General features: G+C 28.2%; 1 long non-coding RNA gene across 1 annotated transcript in view; it reads right to left on the bottom strand.

The window, feature by feature from the left end:
- Positions 1–15405, bottom strand: part of LOC145938791 (uncharacterized) — a 108403-nt gene extending 92998 nt beyond the window's left edge. The window contains exons 1-3 of the long non-coding RNA XR_014425736.1: positions 15006–15405; positions 14089–14140; positions 1665–1716 (exon numbers count right to left, since the gene is read on the bottom strand). This is a non-coding gene — a long non-coding RNA (uncharacterized LOC145938791). The remainder of the gene's footprint in view (positions 1–1664; positions 1717–14088; positions 14141–15005) is intronic.
- Positions 15406–15707: the final 302 nt, after the last annotated feature.

The raw sequence follows: 15707 nt of genomic DNA, 5'->3' as shown, positions 1-15707 counted from the left end.
AACGAATGAGTTATAGTACTCGTCCACACATTCGACTCTCCGTCCCTCAGCTGGACGGGTCGAAATTGTCAATGATTTTTCAAACGATTTCGTCCGAGTACTCGAATGCTTAATCGCGATTTTCCACTTTTCTGCTTCTCCCTTCACGCGCTTAGACCTGAAGTCTCTGAATATTTCATTTACTATTTATATCTGACTATATTTTAGAATTGTTTAGCTATTTTTTAAATTTATCTAACACTATCCTTATTATCCTTACAAATCGAGAAATCATGTCAATGATCAAAATATAAGCAGGATTAATTAATTTAATTGTAAATTCGGATCGCTTGCCAAAATAAAAATAGAATATATATGTTACATGGTACAGAGCATATTTTTAATAAGTACAACAGGAGTAAACATTTTATGTTACATGATAAAAATTTTCTTTTATCGTTCGGTAAACCTACAGTCTTATATAATAAAAATTCAATTTAAAAAATACGAACATTATAATATAAATAGACATATATATGTAAAATTTTTCTTTAAAACATTAAAATTGCATTAAATTTGATTTAATGTTAATAATTTAATGCACAAATAAATTTCAATATATTCTCTCACGACTACGACACATACATGCGTGTCGCTCAGTAAAAATTTATTTTCAATTCATATTTAAATCATAATTATGTAAGTATTTTTATTATGAAAAAAAACAAGAAAATCTTGTTTAAAAAATTTGTAGCAAAGTAATTAAGAGGCAAATTTAATTTCAAGCTTCGTAGCTCGGTGAAGCCTTCTTATAGCTTGCTTACAGGGAGAATGTGTGGAACGTGGACATCGCGTGAACACATATACATACGATAACTTCTGCGACGAAGCAATAGGTAGACCGCTCGAGAATCGCGCGTCTGGACGTATCCTGACAGATGAACTCGATAGCGATAGCGAATTATTGTATAATGATTAGCGATATAGCGTGAGCGCCGACATGCGCCTTTGATCGCGCGATCGAGCGGTTGAAAAGGAGAATGACAATGAGCGACCTTAGAGTCGCTTGGTTATAAAATAATAATTCAGCGCTTAACAAGCCGAAAGAAAGAGGAACAGTAATTATATCTCCGTAAAAATATCTTATAATATATCCAAAACAAAAAAAAAGATAACCAAAACATTGTAACCTTCTAGAGGCAAGGAAGAAATAGAGAAGTACCTAATCTTGTATGATTTAGTTCGACTACTGATTTGTCCGTGTGTGTTCGTTACTGAAATATGTTTCTTTAGTAAAAAAAAATTCGAAAAATTTACGCCCTCGTGTATATTGGTGATTTTCCTCTATTCTCAATAATCCTTATTCCTTTCTCTCAACATATAAATTTTTATAAAATTAATAGCGTGTTGCGTCACATTTTATTATTTAAATATAATAATTTTACAACATATTTATTTTTCTTTTATTTAAATATGTTAATTATTTAAGATATATTAAATTTAATTTATTATATGTGTACATATATTATTTATAACCATAAAAATAAAGTATATTATTGAAAAAAAAAAAGATCATTTATAGATAGATTATTTTTCGGATTTATATTAATTTGACAAACATGATGCAACGACATTATTCAGATAATAATAATTAATCATAAAAATTGTATCATTTCTTCACTCACCGGATGCTGCAATACTGGATCTATTCTACTGTTGCGCTGACACCAGCTGATTCTAAAAAAGATAATAAATAACAATTATTTTCATAATTTTATTAAACATTATTATTTACTATTATATAAAATTAATGACGTCATTTTATTCTCCAAGTTAATTTTATTCTAATTTTTCGTTCACTTATGTATACCATATATATAAAACATTTAAATATATTTAAGAAACAATTGAAATAAACAATAAAAATATTTAATATGGAATTTTAAGAATCAGAATATACAATACTTATATATATATATATATATATATATATATATATATATATATATAATAATAATTGTCCCTTATTTATCATATATAAAATATTTTCTATCTTATTATTTTATATCTTATTTATATTTTAATTTATCATATAAAATATTTTCTATCAATATTAGTAATTGTGTGCAGACAGTTTTTACAAATTTTGTCAAATAAATATGAAAAGATTTTCGGGATTATAAAATTAATTTTTATTTTGCTTATGATTCATTTTTCGAGCGAGCAAATTTCTCAAACTTTATATCTAAATGTCGAAAATCAGAACAAGTGACTTCGTAGAATATCGCTCTATCTTGCTTACTCTCACTCTTACTCTCATTTTCGCTCAGGCAACTCGCTGACAAGATTTATAGGATCCGAAAAGCAACCGAATTCGGTTAAGATAACGGCGCAAAGTAAAGTTTACCAGTGCTTGTTGCGCGTGCGTGTATGTGGACATAATAATAATTTCTTTACATCTAAATCGTGCAGAAAAATACACAAAATAAATTCTAGTAGAAAAAGACTTATACACGTTTAAGTATGTTTAACGACGTAATAATGCCAAATGAAAAATTAATTCATATAATAGAAAGACTGTTTAGAACTAATCGAACTATTCCGTGGAAGCCACACCTTCCGAATGAAATTCTGTTTCCAGTTCAACTTCTACTAAAGAAGACACACGAGAATATCACGTATACCTTAATTAATAACGATCGCTCGAAACTTTATTGGGCATTCCCGATGTTGCGCGAATTTAGCAACAAAAACGCGATTATTTTTACACATCACACTGTAAAACCATATCACCTGAAGTTATTCGGCGCTCTTGAAGTTGAGCTGTCTCGATTTTGAAAAACGCGAATATCTTCAATTGACGTTTGAATTACATGATATATCGCGCGAACGCAAGGAATAGAAATCGGTCACTCATCTTGGAATTTAATCTCATCTCATCGCGAAGAATTAATTATATCGTAAAATAATTGTCTGATACTTTATCGTGCGCGACTAATATAATACCAACACGAATAAAATAATATATATATGCGCATAAAAGGATTCAACTCCACAAGATTGCTGTACTGCAACAGGTTGTCGTATTAACATCGCACATTACGAACAAACACGATCGTCATCGTTCATCACACACGCAATCAACACATATACGAGACGATTACTCGAATTCAAGTTCGTCAGTCTATTATACATATATGAATTAATTAATATTATATTGGAGGGCCGAAGGATTCCAAAAAAAACCCGTTGCACGAGCGAAGTTTAGCCAAAAACGCGACAAAGAACGCTTGAAATATCATTTCGCAGATACGAGAAATGAAAAAATAGAAATCTTCTGCAAAATAATGGAAATCAACAGCTCACGTTGAAACTTTGTACTGTCATTTAGAATCGATCGACATTCGTATAATAATTTTACCAGATACTTCATTCCCGATATTTTATCTCGCACGATTAATATTCATATTCCGCACACGCGTGTGTTTAATCCATCGCGATACGACATATATAAGTGCATGATACCGCATGATGTCGACTTTATGAATGCAAAAACGCGATTATATTTACGCATTGTACTGCAGTTTCTTAAAGATTAAGACGATTGCTCGATTTCACATTTTCGACATTCTCGTGATCGTACGATTCGATCTCTCTTGAAAAACGAAAAAATAACATCGACAAAGGGAATATAAACAGAAACACTCGGCGCGAAAATAAATAGAAACAGCGTCACGACGTAAACCGCAACAAGCCGAACAACTGATTCCAGATTCGAGACGAGCAACGGCTATAGTGCGGTTAGCATGCAAACAAAAAAAAATCGACGCTCACGTGTACGCGTTTTTCGCTTGTGTTACTCTAAAATTATTTATAATTATATATTACCTCGAATATTGAAATATTTCTAAATTAATTGCGCTAAGTATATGTAAAAGTAAAGTCGACCTTATTATCATTCAGTATGATTTCGTTTAGGGTTTAGGGTATAAATTTAATATACATATAATTTATATCTTAGAGCTATAAAAGAGTTAAGTAACATGCTTATTTTGAATGGTATCCTTCAATTAAATAATTCTGCTGATTAAATTCAATGATCATGTGCATTGATATATTGTTACGCATTTGACACATATTTCGCTTTTTAAATAAAATTTTCGTGTATGAAATAATATATACCACATAAAAATGAGGAATATGAACGACGTGCATGTGATTAGTAAAATTTAAATAATGTTTGTAAAATAAATAAAAAAAATAAAAAAGCTCTATAAGAATGTAGCTATAAAAATGCAATATAAAAAATGCAAAATAAATAAATTGTGATTCGTCAGATTAATAGTCATAATCAAAACATGCGAATAAAAACTTAGGAGCTTTCTAAACATCATGTTATTGAGATATATAAATTATTTATTTCTCTGCTTCTTATGCATACATTTAGAAATGACAACAGGATAGATTTAGCAACTTTTCGTGGGATCCCTTTAAATAAATAAGCATTGCTTTTATAATGCTTTTTATAATTTTTACTTATTAAATATGAGAGTGAGAGAAAGCATAACATATCACTTAATTGCAAAACATTACTCTAAAATATAATTATTTTTATTTGTCTCTTTCAACAGAATTTATATTAATGATCTAACTATGTAATAAATAGTATATACTAATACATAAAGAAGTAAATAAAAAAATATATAATACCTGTAATATTTTTAAATATATATTAATACAATATTACTACAATTTTATAATAATATACATTTATGTATAACACATACATACATACATACATATATTATATATAATACGTGTAAATCTATATCAATGTCAATTGTGCATAATTTGTCTGTGTTAATATGTATAATATATTACATATGTTATATTATAAAATTTATACATATATATATATATATATACATATAAATAATGTAATATTATATAACATATATTTATGATCAAATTGTGCACAATCCAAAGAGAACCTTGCATATATATTTTTAAAAACTTGTATTTCGGAATGTTTATGAACGTTTGTCCAATTTTCTTTTATGATTTTGTTTTTCTCTTAATGGACAAAAAACAATTATTTATAAACAATTGGTTCTATTTCATACAGCATGAGTTTTATAAAAATTTGGAAAAAAAAAATGTATTCAAGTTACCTTAATCAAAATGATCACATTATAACGTTAGCTTTCTATCTGTGCGTCGTCTAAAAATAATACATACACACCCATACATAATATATTACGTCAGCTTCAAATCTGTTCGTCATTTAAAAATAATACATACACATCCATACATAATATATTACGCAATACATTAAGCATATATGAATAATGTTTGTCAATCGAAATCTCTTATTAGCTATCTATTAAATTTAAATATACATACATGTCCACATTTTAAGAGTCAAAATCCATAAAAATTTATATGCCAAAAATACAGTTTTTTAATTTTAATTTATAAAATGTGTGCCATAATTCTAGCAAAAAATATTTGAACGGATATATGTAGCAAAAACAGAAAAACAATATTAACAAATCTAACAAACTGCAATGTTGGACGTTCAGGAAGATGCGAAAATCTAAATATTTATAAATTAAATACTACGTCTAAACTTTGGGAGATTACAATACAGTAAAATATATTATAACATTTTAATTTCTGACACATAAATTGTTTAATAAAACTCTTTCAGATATCTTTGAGCTCATAACGATCTTCTAAATATGCATTAAAATTTTACTAACATTCTGTTTTTATTAGGTACAAACTATGTTCTTCTGTTCAAAATTAGTACATCGTTTGATTAATTAATCAATTTGATGTATTTTATTTACCAATCTTCGAAATAAACTTAAAGACATTTTGCTAAAATATATAAAGAAAACTAAAAACTATCTGCACACATTAAAAGAAATAACTTTACCGATAATAACATATCTATTTCCTCATACATATAAAAAAAGGGGTCGAAAAAATATGTAAATTTAATATACTCTAAAAGTTTTTCATAATTTTCTAGATAGTGATTTCCGGCATATAAAGATCCTTATGAATAGTTCAACTCTTCAATTAATTATTTAGCATTAAAATACATTATCATTTATATTAAATTAAATTTCTAATTAAAATTGTTTCGTCAAAAAATAAAAAAAAAATAAAAAAAAACACGACATTGATTGTTTATTTGACAGTTGCAGCTAAGTAATAAAAAGAAAAAAAAGAAAACATTAAGTTTCATGTCTATATATAAAATTTCAATATTTGATCTTGCATATTGTGTTAAAAATACTCATCAAAAGCTATCATTTTTTTCCTATTTTATACAAACTCTTCTCGTCGAATCTCGTCCTATCTCGTAAACAATATTCCACTATATCATTCATCTCTTTATCAAAATCTAGTGAGGTTGATTCTATATTTTCTTTAATGCTTTCATCATTATCAGCGGATCCAGTGCTTTCCAGTTGTTGACATTCTCTTCCATCGATTTGTTGGGGAGAGTTGAAATCTTTTGTGTAATTATCTAAAAGAATACGATTTTTAATTTCACCATTTATTAATTTTATAAAAATTGGCGATGTATTTTCTCTATCTGTAATTTCTTCAGTTCTATCATTTTCCTGCTCTTCTTGATGTTCTTTTCCTTTATCTTCTTCATGAGAATTGACATATTCTGTTGTATCATCTGGAGGGATATCTTTTTCTCTATATTCTCCAACACTTCTACTGTTTTTCCGTTGTTCCTCTATTTCTGGTGATATTTCCTTGATAGCGGTATCTTCCTCTGTTACATGTTTAATTAACTTTGATGACTGTTTAATTAAAGATGTTGGCGTTTTATTTTCTTCTCTACAAAAATCTGATAAAAATGTTTCCCATGTCGTTTCGATATATTCAGACGGAATGTTTGCCCATGCTTCGCGAATCGTCGATATATAAATGTTCATATCATAAGATCTGCAAAAATCTTCTGATACATTTTTTAATTTATCTCTTATAAATATATTAATAATATTCCTCTCTACTGAAAAAATTGTATTTCGTGGAAAAAACAACATCTCAAAATTGTCATTTTGCGTGATATCTTTGGATGCTTCAAGTATCTCGCAATTTTTAACGATTAAAAGCACTTTGCCGCTTACATTTATTTTCTGTTGATGTTCTTTCACAAGTTTCACAAAACAATTATTGTACCAATCTGTGAGAATTTTTTGCATTTCATCTTCTGACATACATAAGTTAGGCATATTTTTGAAATTCTTCAAAGTTTCTGGCGTTTTACAGTTATAAAAATAATATGATAGTTTATGGCAACCTGTAATATTTGTACAAAATATTACATTTAAACAGTCACTTTTTAATTTTTGTATGTCAATTTTCTTCTTGCCTTCTTGTGTAAGAAGACTTCTCCATGTGAATTTCGTGTTGATGATAATATAAATATTATCTCTTCTAATGTTCTTTTCCTCTAATTGGGTGAGTTCTTGAATAACTTTTTTAGCAGATGGATCACTTCCTTGGGCGAGATTTTCCAGATTCTTGAAAGTTTTGAAAAATTTTTCCCATAAATTTTCTATATATGAAGATTCAATACTTGTCCATTTATCGTTAATTAAGTTGATATAAATGTTCATATCATAAGATCTGCAAAAATCTTTTGCTACATTTTTTAATTTCCTTCTTATCAAATTATTAATACTCTCTACTAAAATATAAATTGTGTTTCGTGGATAAAACAGCATCTCAAAATCATCATTTTGCGTGATACATTTTGAAAGAACTTCAAGATGCATTTCGCAACTTTTAACGAGTAAAAGCACTTTGCCGCTTGCATTTGTTTTCTTCAATTTCACAAAATGATTATTGTACCAATCTGTGAGAATTTTTTGCATTTCATCTTTTGATGTACATAAGTTAGGCACATTTTTGAAATCCTTTGAAGTTTCTGGCGTTTTACAGTTATAAAAATAAAATGGTGATAATTTATGGCAACCTGTAATATTTGTACAAAATATTACACATAAACCGTCACTCTTTGATGTCTGTATGCCAATTTTCTTCTCGCCTTCTTGTGTAAGAAGACTTTTCCATGTGAATTTCGTTTTGATCATAATATAAATATTATCATTTTTTATATTCTTCTCCTCCAATCGTTCGGTGAGTGCTTGAATAAATTTTTTAGCAGATGGATCACTTCCTTGTGGTTTTATTTTAGCGGAAGATATAATGCTATAATAAGTTGTTTTAGAAATTTTATAACTAGAAATAATTTGATCTCTTGTAATACCTTCCTTATAAACTTTTTGCAAAATTTCCATGCGTTTTTTCTTCGAAACCACAGTTCGTATCTTTGTACTTACGCGTACTTTTACAGCTGACATTATAATTTATATTTAATAATTATTTTTTCACAAAATTTTGCTTTACTGACTTCAGAGAAAGAAAAAGAGACTTTGAAAATTTGTGCCACACAATACGAAGTGATCGAAGCGATGAGAATAATGTTTAAAAAGTTGTTGCTGTATGTTCTTGTAACAGTTGCTCTTGAGAAAAACTTTTCAAATAATCACAAATAAAAACATTATCGAACACTCATATACCAACTCACTAACAGAAGTATTTTTTTATTCCTTATGTTAAGAATAGCAATATCGACTAGGACATTATATTGATTACACTGTTTATAATAAAGCGAGAGGTTAAAAGAAAATTATGAAAAATTTATGTGAGCCATCTATGCATTATCTTGCGTAAGAAGGTTAATTTTTTGTTAATTAAAATTTGTTTAAAAAAAATATATAAATTGTTTATTTGATAGATTGAATATAAACGTTTATTTGATAAAAATGAAAAGAAATACATATTATCATGAAATTTTTATATGTCTAAAAAATATAAAACTAATATAAAAATATCATAAACAAATATTTATGATGAAAAATAATTGCAAAAACAACAAGTAAAAACATATATTCTAAATTCTAAATCAAATAAACAAAATTATATTTATATACGTATTTCGATTTGAAGAGAATTTGTAACAATGAAACTAATTTTATTCGTTCAAATCACACCGGTTTAATATATTACTTTTGAAGAATAATGCATAAATTACAATACACTCTTTTTAAATTTACATCGTGTTAAATGCCGTCATTGCAAAAATTGAATATTAATATAATTTTAAAAAATTGATAATCGAGTTTTACATCTATCAAATCTATAATAAATAATGAGAGTTCGTTTGTAAATTCTATATAATATTCTGTTATCAAAGTCGCAGTAAATTTACTAAATGTTTAGTGATGTGTAACACACGCGTGTGAGATGACGATAAAAACGGTTTCTGTCAATTATTATCTGATAAAGAAGCAAATAATTCAATTTCACTCATCAATAAAATTGTTCAAATGTTGGATATTACGCGATATTTTTCAACGAAATGATCGAAACAATCAAGCTGACGCGATAAAATCATGCGAGATAAAACCTATATGAACTAAAATTAAAATTAATAAATAATTAGTACAAAGAGAGTATTTTACGGGAGCGGTAAAATGTTTATGTTTTAAGACAAGAACAATGTAATGCCGACAATAATAAACCACTTTAGACACGATTTATCGCAGTGGCGGACGCTTGCAAGAGAATCGAGCCATATTGTAACAAACAGAATTCACTGAGCATCATTAAAATCATTATCACCATTGAAAACATGGAAATACTTCCATCAAAAGAGTCTTCTTGCATAGCACTCTCATATATTTTGCCGCGAGTGTTAAGAGCTTGTCAATATTACATGAACTTTTAATTCACTTTCTTGTTTAAATGTTCGATCACAGATCTTATATCAAGCCTAACAAGCTCCGTAGATTGACTTTTTATTTCATTATATTAAATAATTGACTGCAAATTCCGTCGAGAAAGAAGAAAAGCGTGACGGAAATCTAAAAATGTACTGTTACAAATATTTCTTAAATGCGCGAAATTGAATGGTATAAAGAAATCCTTCGAAGACTTGATAAAAATGAATCTGGCTAAAGGTAATTTTAATGCACGTTATTATTGAACATTTTATTCGCTAGTATATTGATGTAAATTAAATTTAAACAATAATATAAACAAAACAAATACAAATGAAATAAAAAAATCTCAGCCCCGTTTGAGGGGCTATCTTTGGACATAACATATCGTTTGTTGTTCATTTTATAGGTTTACACGTTCTACACGTCATCGCATCATCATTTCCAAAAATATTGGCCATCATAAAGATCATCGTACATGTAATACGTATCGATCATATTGTGTTCGTATTTATAACTGGATGCTTCACTTTCGAAGTTGATTGATCGTGAGATTGATCGGGAATCAAAAAATAATATTACTTTATTAATAAAAGCTCTTACCGTTAAATGATTATTGGAATAACTCTTAATAGCGTGTAATTTGTATTCGAATAAAAAATAATAAAAGTGCATATATAAATACTGAATATTTAATATCAATTTTAGAAAATTTATGATATTTTACATTTATAGTTGTGAGAGCAATAGTTACATGTTATACGTTGTTAGTTAAATTTTCTCATTTTGTAATATTTTATTTTCGTAAAAAAATTTTTAATATAAGAAAAGAATTTTTGCAATGTATTTATTTTATTAGAAATGCAAGAAAGAAAAGAGAAAATAGATGGGATCAAGACTTGCACCCACGAAACGAAAGTATTGAGCACCACGTAATGTAATAGCAGGAAACAATACAATAATTTTTCACACTATTGTTACTTTTTACTACTATTGATTACCCCGTATCTGTACAATATTATTCTTACTTTATACTATATATTTAACCGCGGCGCATTAATCAAACGATACATTTTCCGACACATATTAGCAATGTTGCAAAAATCTACCTTTATAGGATTCATATCAAATTCTACTTCAATAACGAAATTTATTCTACAATATAAATGTAAAATTTCGAAAAATTTGATGATGTCGGGTCGCGCAATTACGGATCGTAAAATAAATCGTGCAAATTAGAATGTAAAAACGCATATTCAAAGATATGCAGAATCCGAGAATTCAATGTAAAAAGAGATTCCTAATCTTATATTATATAATTCAAGAAAAATCTAAAAGGATTTATAAATATATTCAAGGATCAAAGAACCGACAGAATTTTCATATCAATCTGTCAATTTTCATCTGTTTGAAAATTTTCAGCGATATCGATATAGAATTATAGAAGATACGACTTATGTATTCAATATTAAACATTTTTAAGAAAATAAAGTTACTAATTATTCAGTGTGAACCTGTAGAATTCAATTTTTGCGATCCAATCTGTACTATATATACGCATACCGACCTTATACAATTATGATCTTAGTTTATATCTCTATAGCAGTTGCCGAGGATTCGCGACTCGATTATGATATTGGTACGAAATAAATAAGCTCACGTGCTGCAGCGCGTTACATATGTGTGCATTTATGTATGCAATTCAAAAGAGTGAAAGAACGAGAGAGAGAAAGGGACAAAAAGAGAGAACGATAATTCACTTGTGTGTTTATCCCAACATTCGCAATCGGCAAGTAATACAAGAAAGAGAAATATTATTTTCCAAATATTCCCAATACTATATGAAGGAACGGCAATAAGCTTCGCGAAGATTTTACAAGAGTCTCACGAGATCCCGAACTGCAGATGTGAACAAAAAAAATATCGCGTTCTTCGGTAAAGTTCGCCACTCTATATTAATATGCTTTCGGTGTAAACAGTTTCGCAAGCTAGAGATTTCGACATTTTTGAACGAAAGGAGCGTATTAAAGAAAATGAATAATCGCGCTTTCTGCGATTACAGCACGTGTTCCAAACACTTACATGTATACAGCATGAAATTACAAATAACGAATTTTCGTTTTAATCGAATTCAGATTAGAAACAGACTAATTTATTATAATTTTATTTTATCATCCTTTAAAATGAATAAATCTTTTATTATTTGTGTACCAAAAACAATAGAAGAATTTTAAGCAATCGAAAAGTTCAATGAATTTATATTTTATGATGATAATTTTTTTATTTTATTTATTAATAAATTATCTCTTCTCAAAAAAACCATAATACACATTCACGCATTCATTTTAATCTATCTGTGTGACATTAAATTCACGAAAGCTTATATTGCAGCGCGGTGTGCAGAGAATCGTAGCAAACGCAAGATATCAAAGATTTTATTAAACGTTATTGTAAAGACTGTCTAACGAATCTTCAATTGACATTGCACGGAGTGATATTACATAACGTACAAGCGCTCTTACATAGATTGCCATTAATTGAACGAGGAAAAGAGACCTGTGAAAAGTGCCAGAAGACAAAAGCGCGAAGAGTTGACTTATTTATTCGCTGTATCGATACCTGATAGCGCATATCATGTGTGACAAGAAATCAGAAAAAGGAACATATAGCGTATTGCCAAAGAGTTGAAATCAGTGTGAAATTTTATGACTATAAATGTCACAAAATTCACACACACATCGTGTACATTACTTTCATACGGTTTTCAATGTCCGCGATATTATTACGGATCGATTTTGCAATCGTGCGTCGTTCGCAAACAAACGATTAATATTCTTCATGCATTCGACTCTCCGTCCCTTACTTATTGTTAGAAAGGTCGAAATTACCAATTGATTTTCAAATGATTTCGTCAGAATATTCGAATGCTTATTCGACTTTCCACTTTTCTTCCTTCACGCTAGTAAACCTCAAATATCTGAATATTTCATTTACTATTTATACTTGACTATATTTTAAAATTAATTTACCTATTGTTTAAATTTATCTGACACTATCGTTATTATCTTTACAAAACGAGAAATAATGTCATAAAGATCAAAAAAGAAGCAGAATTATTTTATTTAATTGAAAATTCGGATCTTCTTCCATAATATAAATAGAATATATATGTTATATAGCACAGAATATATTTTTAAGTACAAAAAAATAAACATTTTATGTTACACAATAAAAATTTTTTTTTCTTTATCGTTTGATAAACCTACAATCTCATAAAATAATACAAACATTATAATATAAATAGATATATATGTGACATTTTTCTTTTAAAATTTGAAACTACATATAAAATTTTTTATGTTTTAATGTTGGAAATTTAATGCACAAAGTAAGTTTCAATATGTTCTCGACGACACATATGTATATACGTATCGTTCATTCAAAACTTAAATTCAATTCATATTTAAATTATGCAAGTATTCTATTATACAAAAACATGAAAGGATCTTGTATGAAAAAATTCGTAGTAAAGTAATTGGGAAACAGATTTAAGCTTTGCAGTTCAGTGAAGCTTTTTTAAAGATTGCTATTACATAAAAAACGTATAAAACATTGACATTCCAGTAAGCACATTAATATGTACTTTCCGCTTGATATAAAATAATTTAGCGCATAACAGGCCGAAAGGAAAAAATATTAATTATAGGAACATTAATTATATCTTCGTAAAAATATCCTGTATATAAAAAAAAAGATAACCAAAGCATTGTAAACGTTTAAGAACAAAAAGACGCAAAAGAAATAGAGAATATCTAATATTGTATGGATTTAGTTCTGATTTGTCCGCATGTATTGGTTACCAAAATTTTTTAATAAGAAAAAATTCAAAAAATTTAATCTCGTATATTTGTGATTTTCCTCTTTTAATGTTCCTTATTCCTTTCTCGTATCATGTGTATGTATAATAAAAGTGTGAGTATGTATAATAAAAAATGGCAAATTGCATCATATTTTATTATTTAAATATATTAATTTTACACGTCATATTATACATTTTTTTATTTAAATATGACCATTATTAAAATATATTAAATTTAATTCACTATATACACACATGCACATACATATATGTATATTTTCTATAATCATAAAAATGAAGTATATTATTGAAAAAAAGAAAGAGCCCAGATTATTTTTAGATTTATATTAATTTGACAAACATGATGCAACGATGCCATTATATCAGATAGATAATTAATCATAAAAATTGTATCATTTCTTCACTCACCGGATGCTGCAGTACTGGATCTATTCTACTGCTGCGCTGACACCAGCTGATTCTAAAAAAAATAATAAATAACAAATTATTTTCATTATTGTTTTATCATTTTCATTTACTAATATAGAAGATTCATGAAGTAGTTTTACTCTGCCAATTAATTTTATTCTAATTTTTCTTTTACTTATATATAATATGCATATTCAAAAGAACAATTAAAATAGCAGAAAAACAAAAAATATTTAAAGAAATTTTAAACATCAGAATGTGTTACATATTATATCTTATTTATAGTTCAAAATATTTTATATCTTTAGTATTTTATATGTTATTTATATTTTAATTATCATATAAAATATTTATATGGTGTACTTTATATCTTATTTATATTTAATCACATAAAATATTTTTTATCAATATTAATAACTGCATTTTAGAAATGTTATCAAATAGATATTAAAATGTTCTCGGGAATATAAGATCAATTTTTATGTTGCTTATATACAAATAAGAATAATTCACTTTTCGTGCGCAAGCAAATCTCTCAAACTTTATCTAATGTCGAAAATCAGAATAAGCGACTTCGAAAAATGTTGCTCGTTCTCACTCTCACTTTCACTCGGACGACTCGCTGGCAATATTTATGGACAGTTCCGAGAAGTAACCGAATCCGCGCTTCGGTTGATTACGAAGCAAATATCGAACGTAGAGTTTACCAGTGTTTGTTGTTTGTTTCACGTGTACATGTGGACATATTACTTTCTTTCATTACATCTAAATCGCGCGGAAAAATATGCGGAACAAATTCTAGTAGAAAAAGATGTGCTCATAGTTTTAAGCATGTTTAAGGACGCAATGATGCCAAACACGAGAGCAAATAAATACATAATTCATTAATAATTCATATAGTAGACTGATGAACTAACCGAGTTATTCAATCAAGAGCTGCGCCTTCCGTTTGAAATTCTGCTTCCGATTCAACTTTTACTAAAGAATACACACGCGGATACCACGAACTCATTAATTAATAACGATCGCTCGAAACTTTATTCGGCACTCCCGATAGTGAGATTTTAACCCGTAAATGCTACAAGTAACGCGGTGTTATATCGCATTTATTATGCTTGTGTTTAATCCATCGCGAAACGATACATACGTAAGTCCATGATGCAGCTTGATGCCGCACTTTACGAAGATAGCGAGACGCGATTATTTTTACACATTGTACTCTAGTTTATTTAAATATTGAGATGATCACTCAATTTCACATTTTCGACACTTCCGTGATCGTATCTGCGTACAGTCACATCCGTAACACGAACCTTAGACGAGCCGAACAACAACTGACTTCAGACTCGAGACGAGCAACGACCTTGGCCAGTCAGCGGCTGCAGCGCGCAGTCGCAGTGAAGGAGAGAGATAGCCATGCAAGAAAAAAAAACGTCACCGGCGCTCATGTGTTCATACGCGTTTTTCGCTTGTGTTACTTTACACTTACAGTTTTCTACATAACTATTACCTCGAATATTAAAATGTTTTCTAAATTAATTGCGCAAACAAGGAAAAGTAAAGTCAAGATTATCATTCTGTATGATTTCATTCATTTAGATTTAGGGTACAAATTATAT

The sequence above is a fragment of the Prenolepis imparis genome, unplaced genomic scaffold, assembly GCF_030444845.1.
Source record: "Prenolepis imparis isolate NDT839.2.m4 unplaced genomic scaffold, iyPreImpa1.0 SCAF_7, whole genome shotgun sequence".
NCBI lineage: Eukaryota > Metazoa > Arthropoda > Insecta > Hymenoptera > Formicidae > Prenolepis > Prenolepis imparis.
This window is presented reverse-complemented; position numbering and strand designations above follow the sequence as displayed.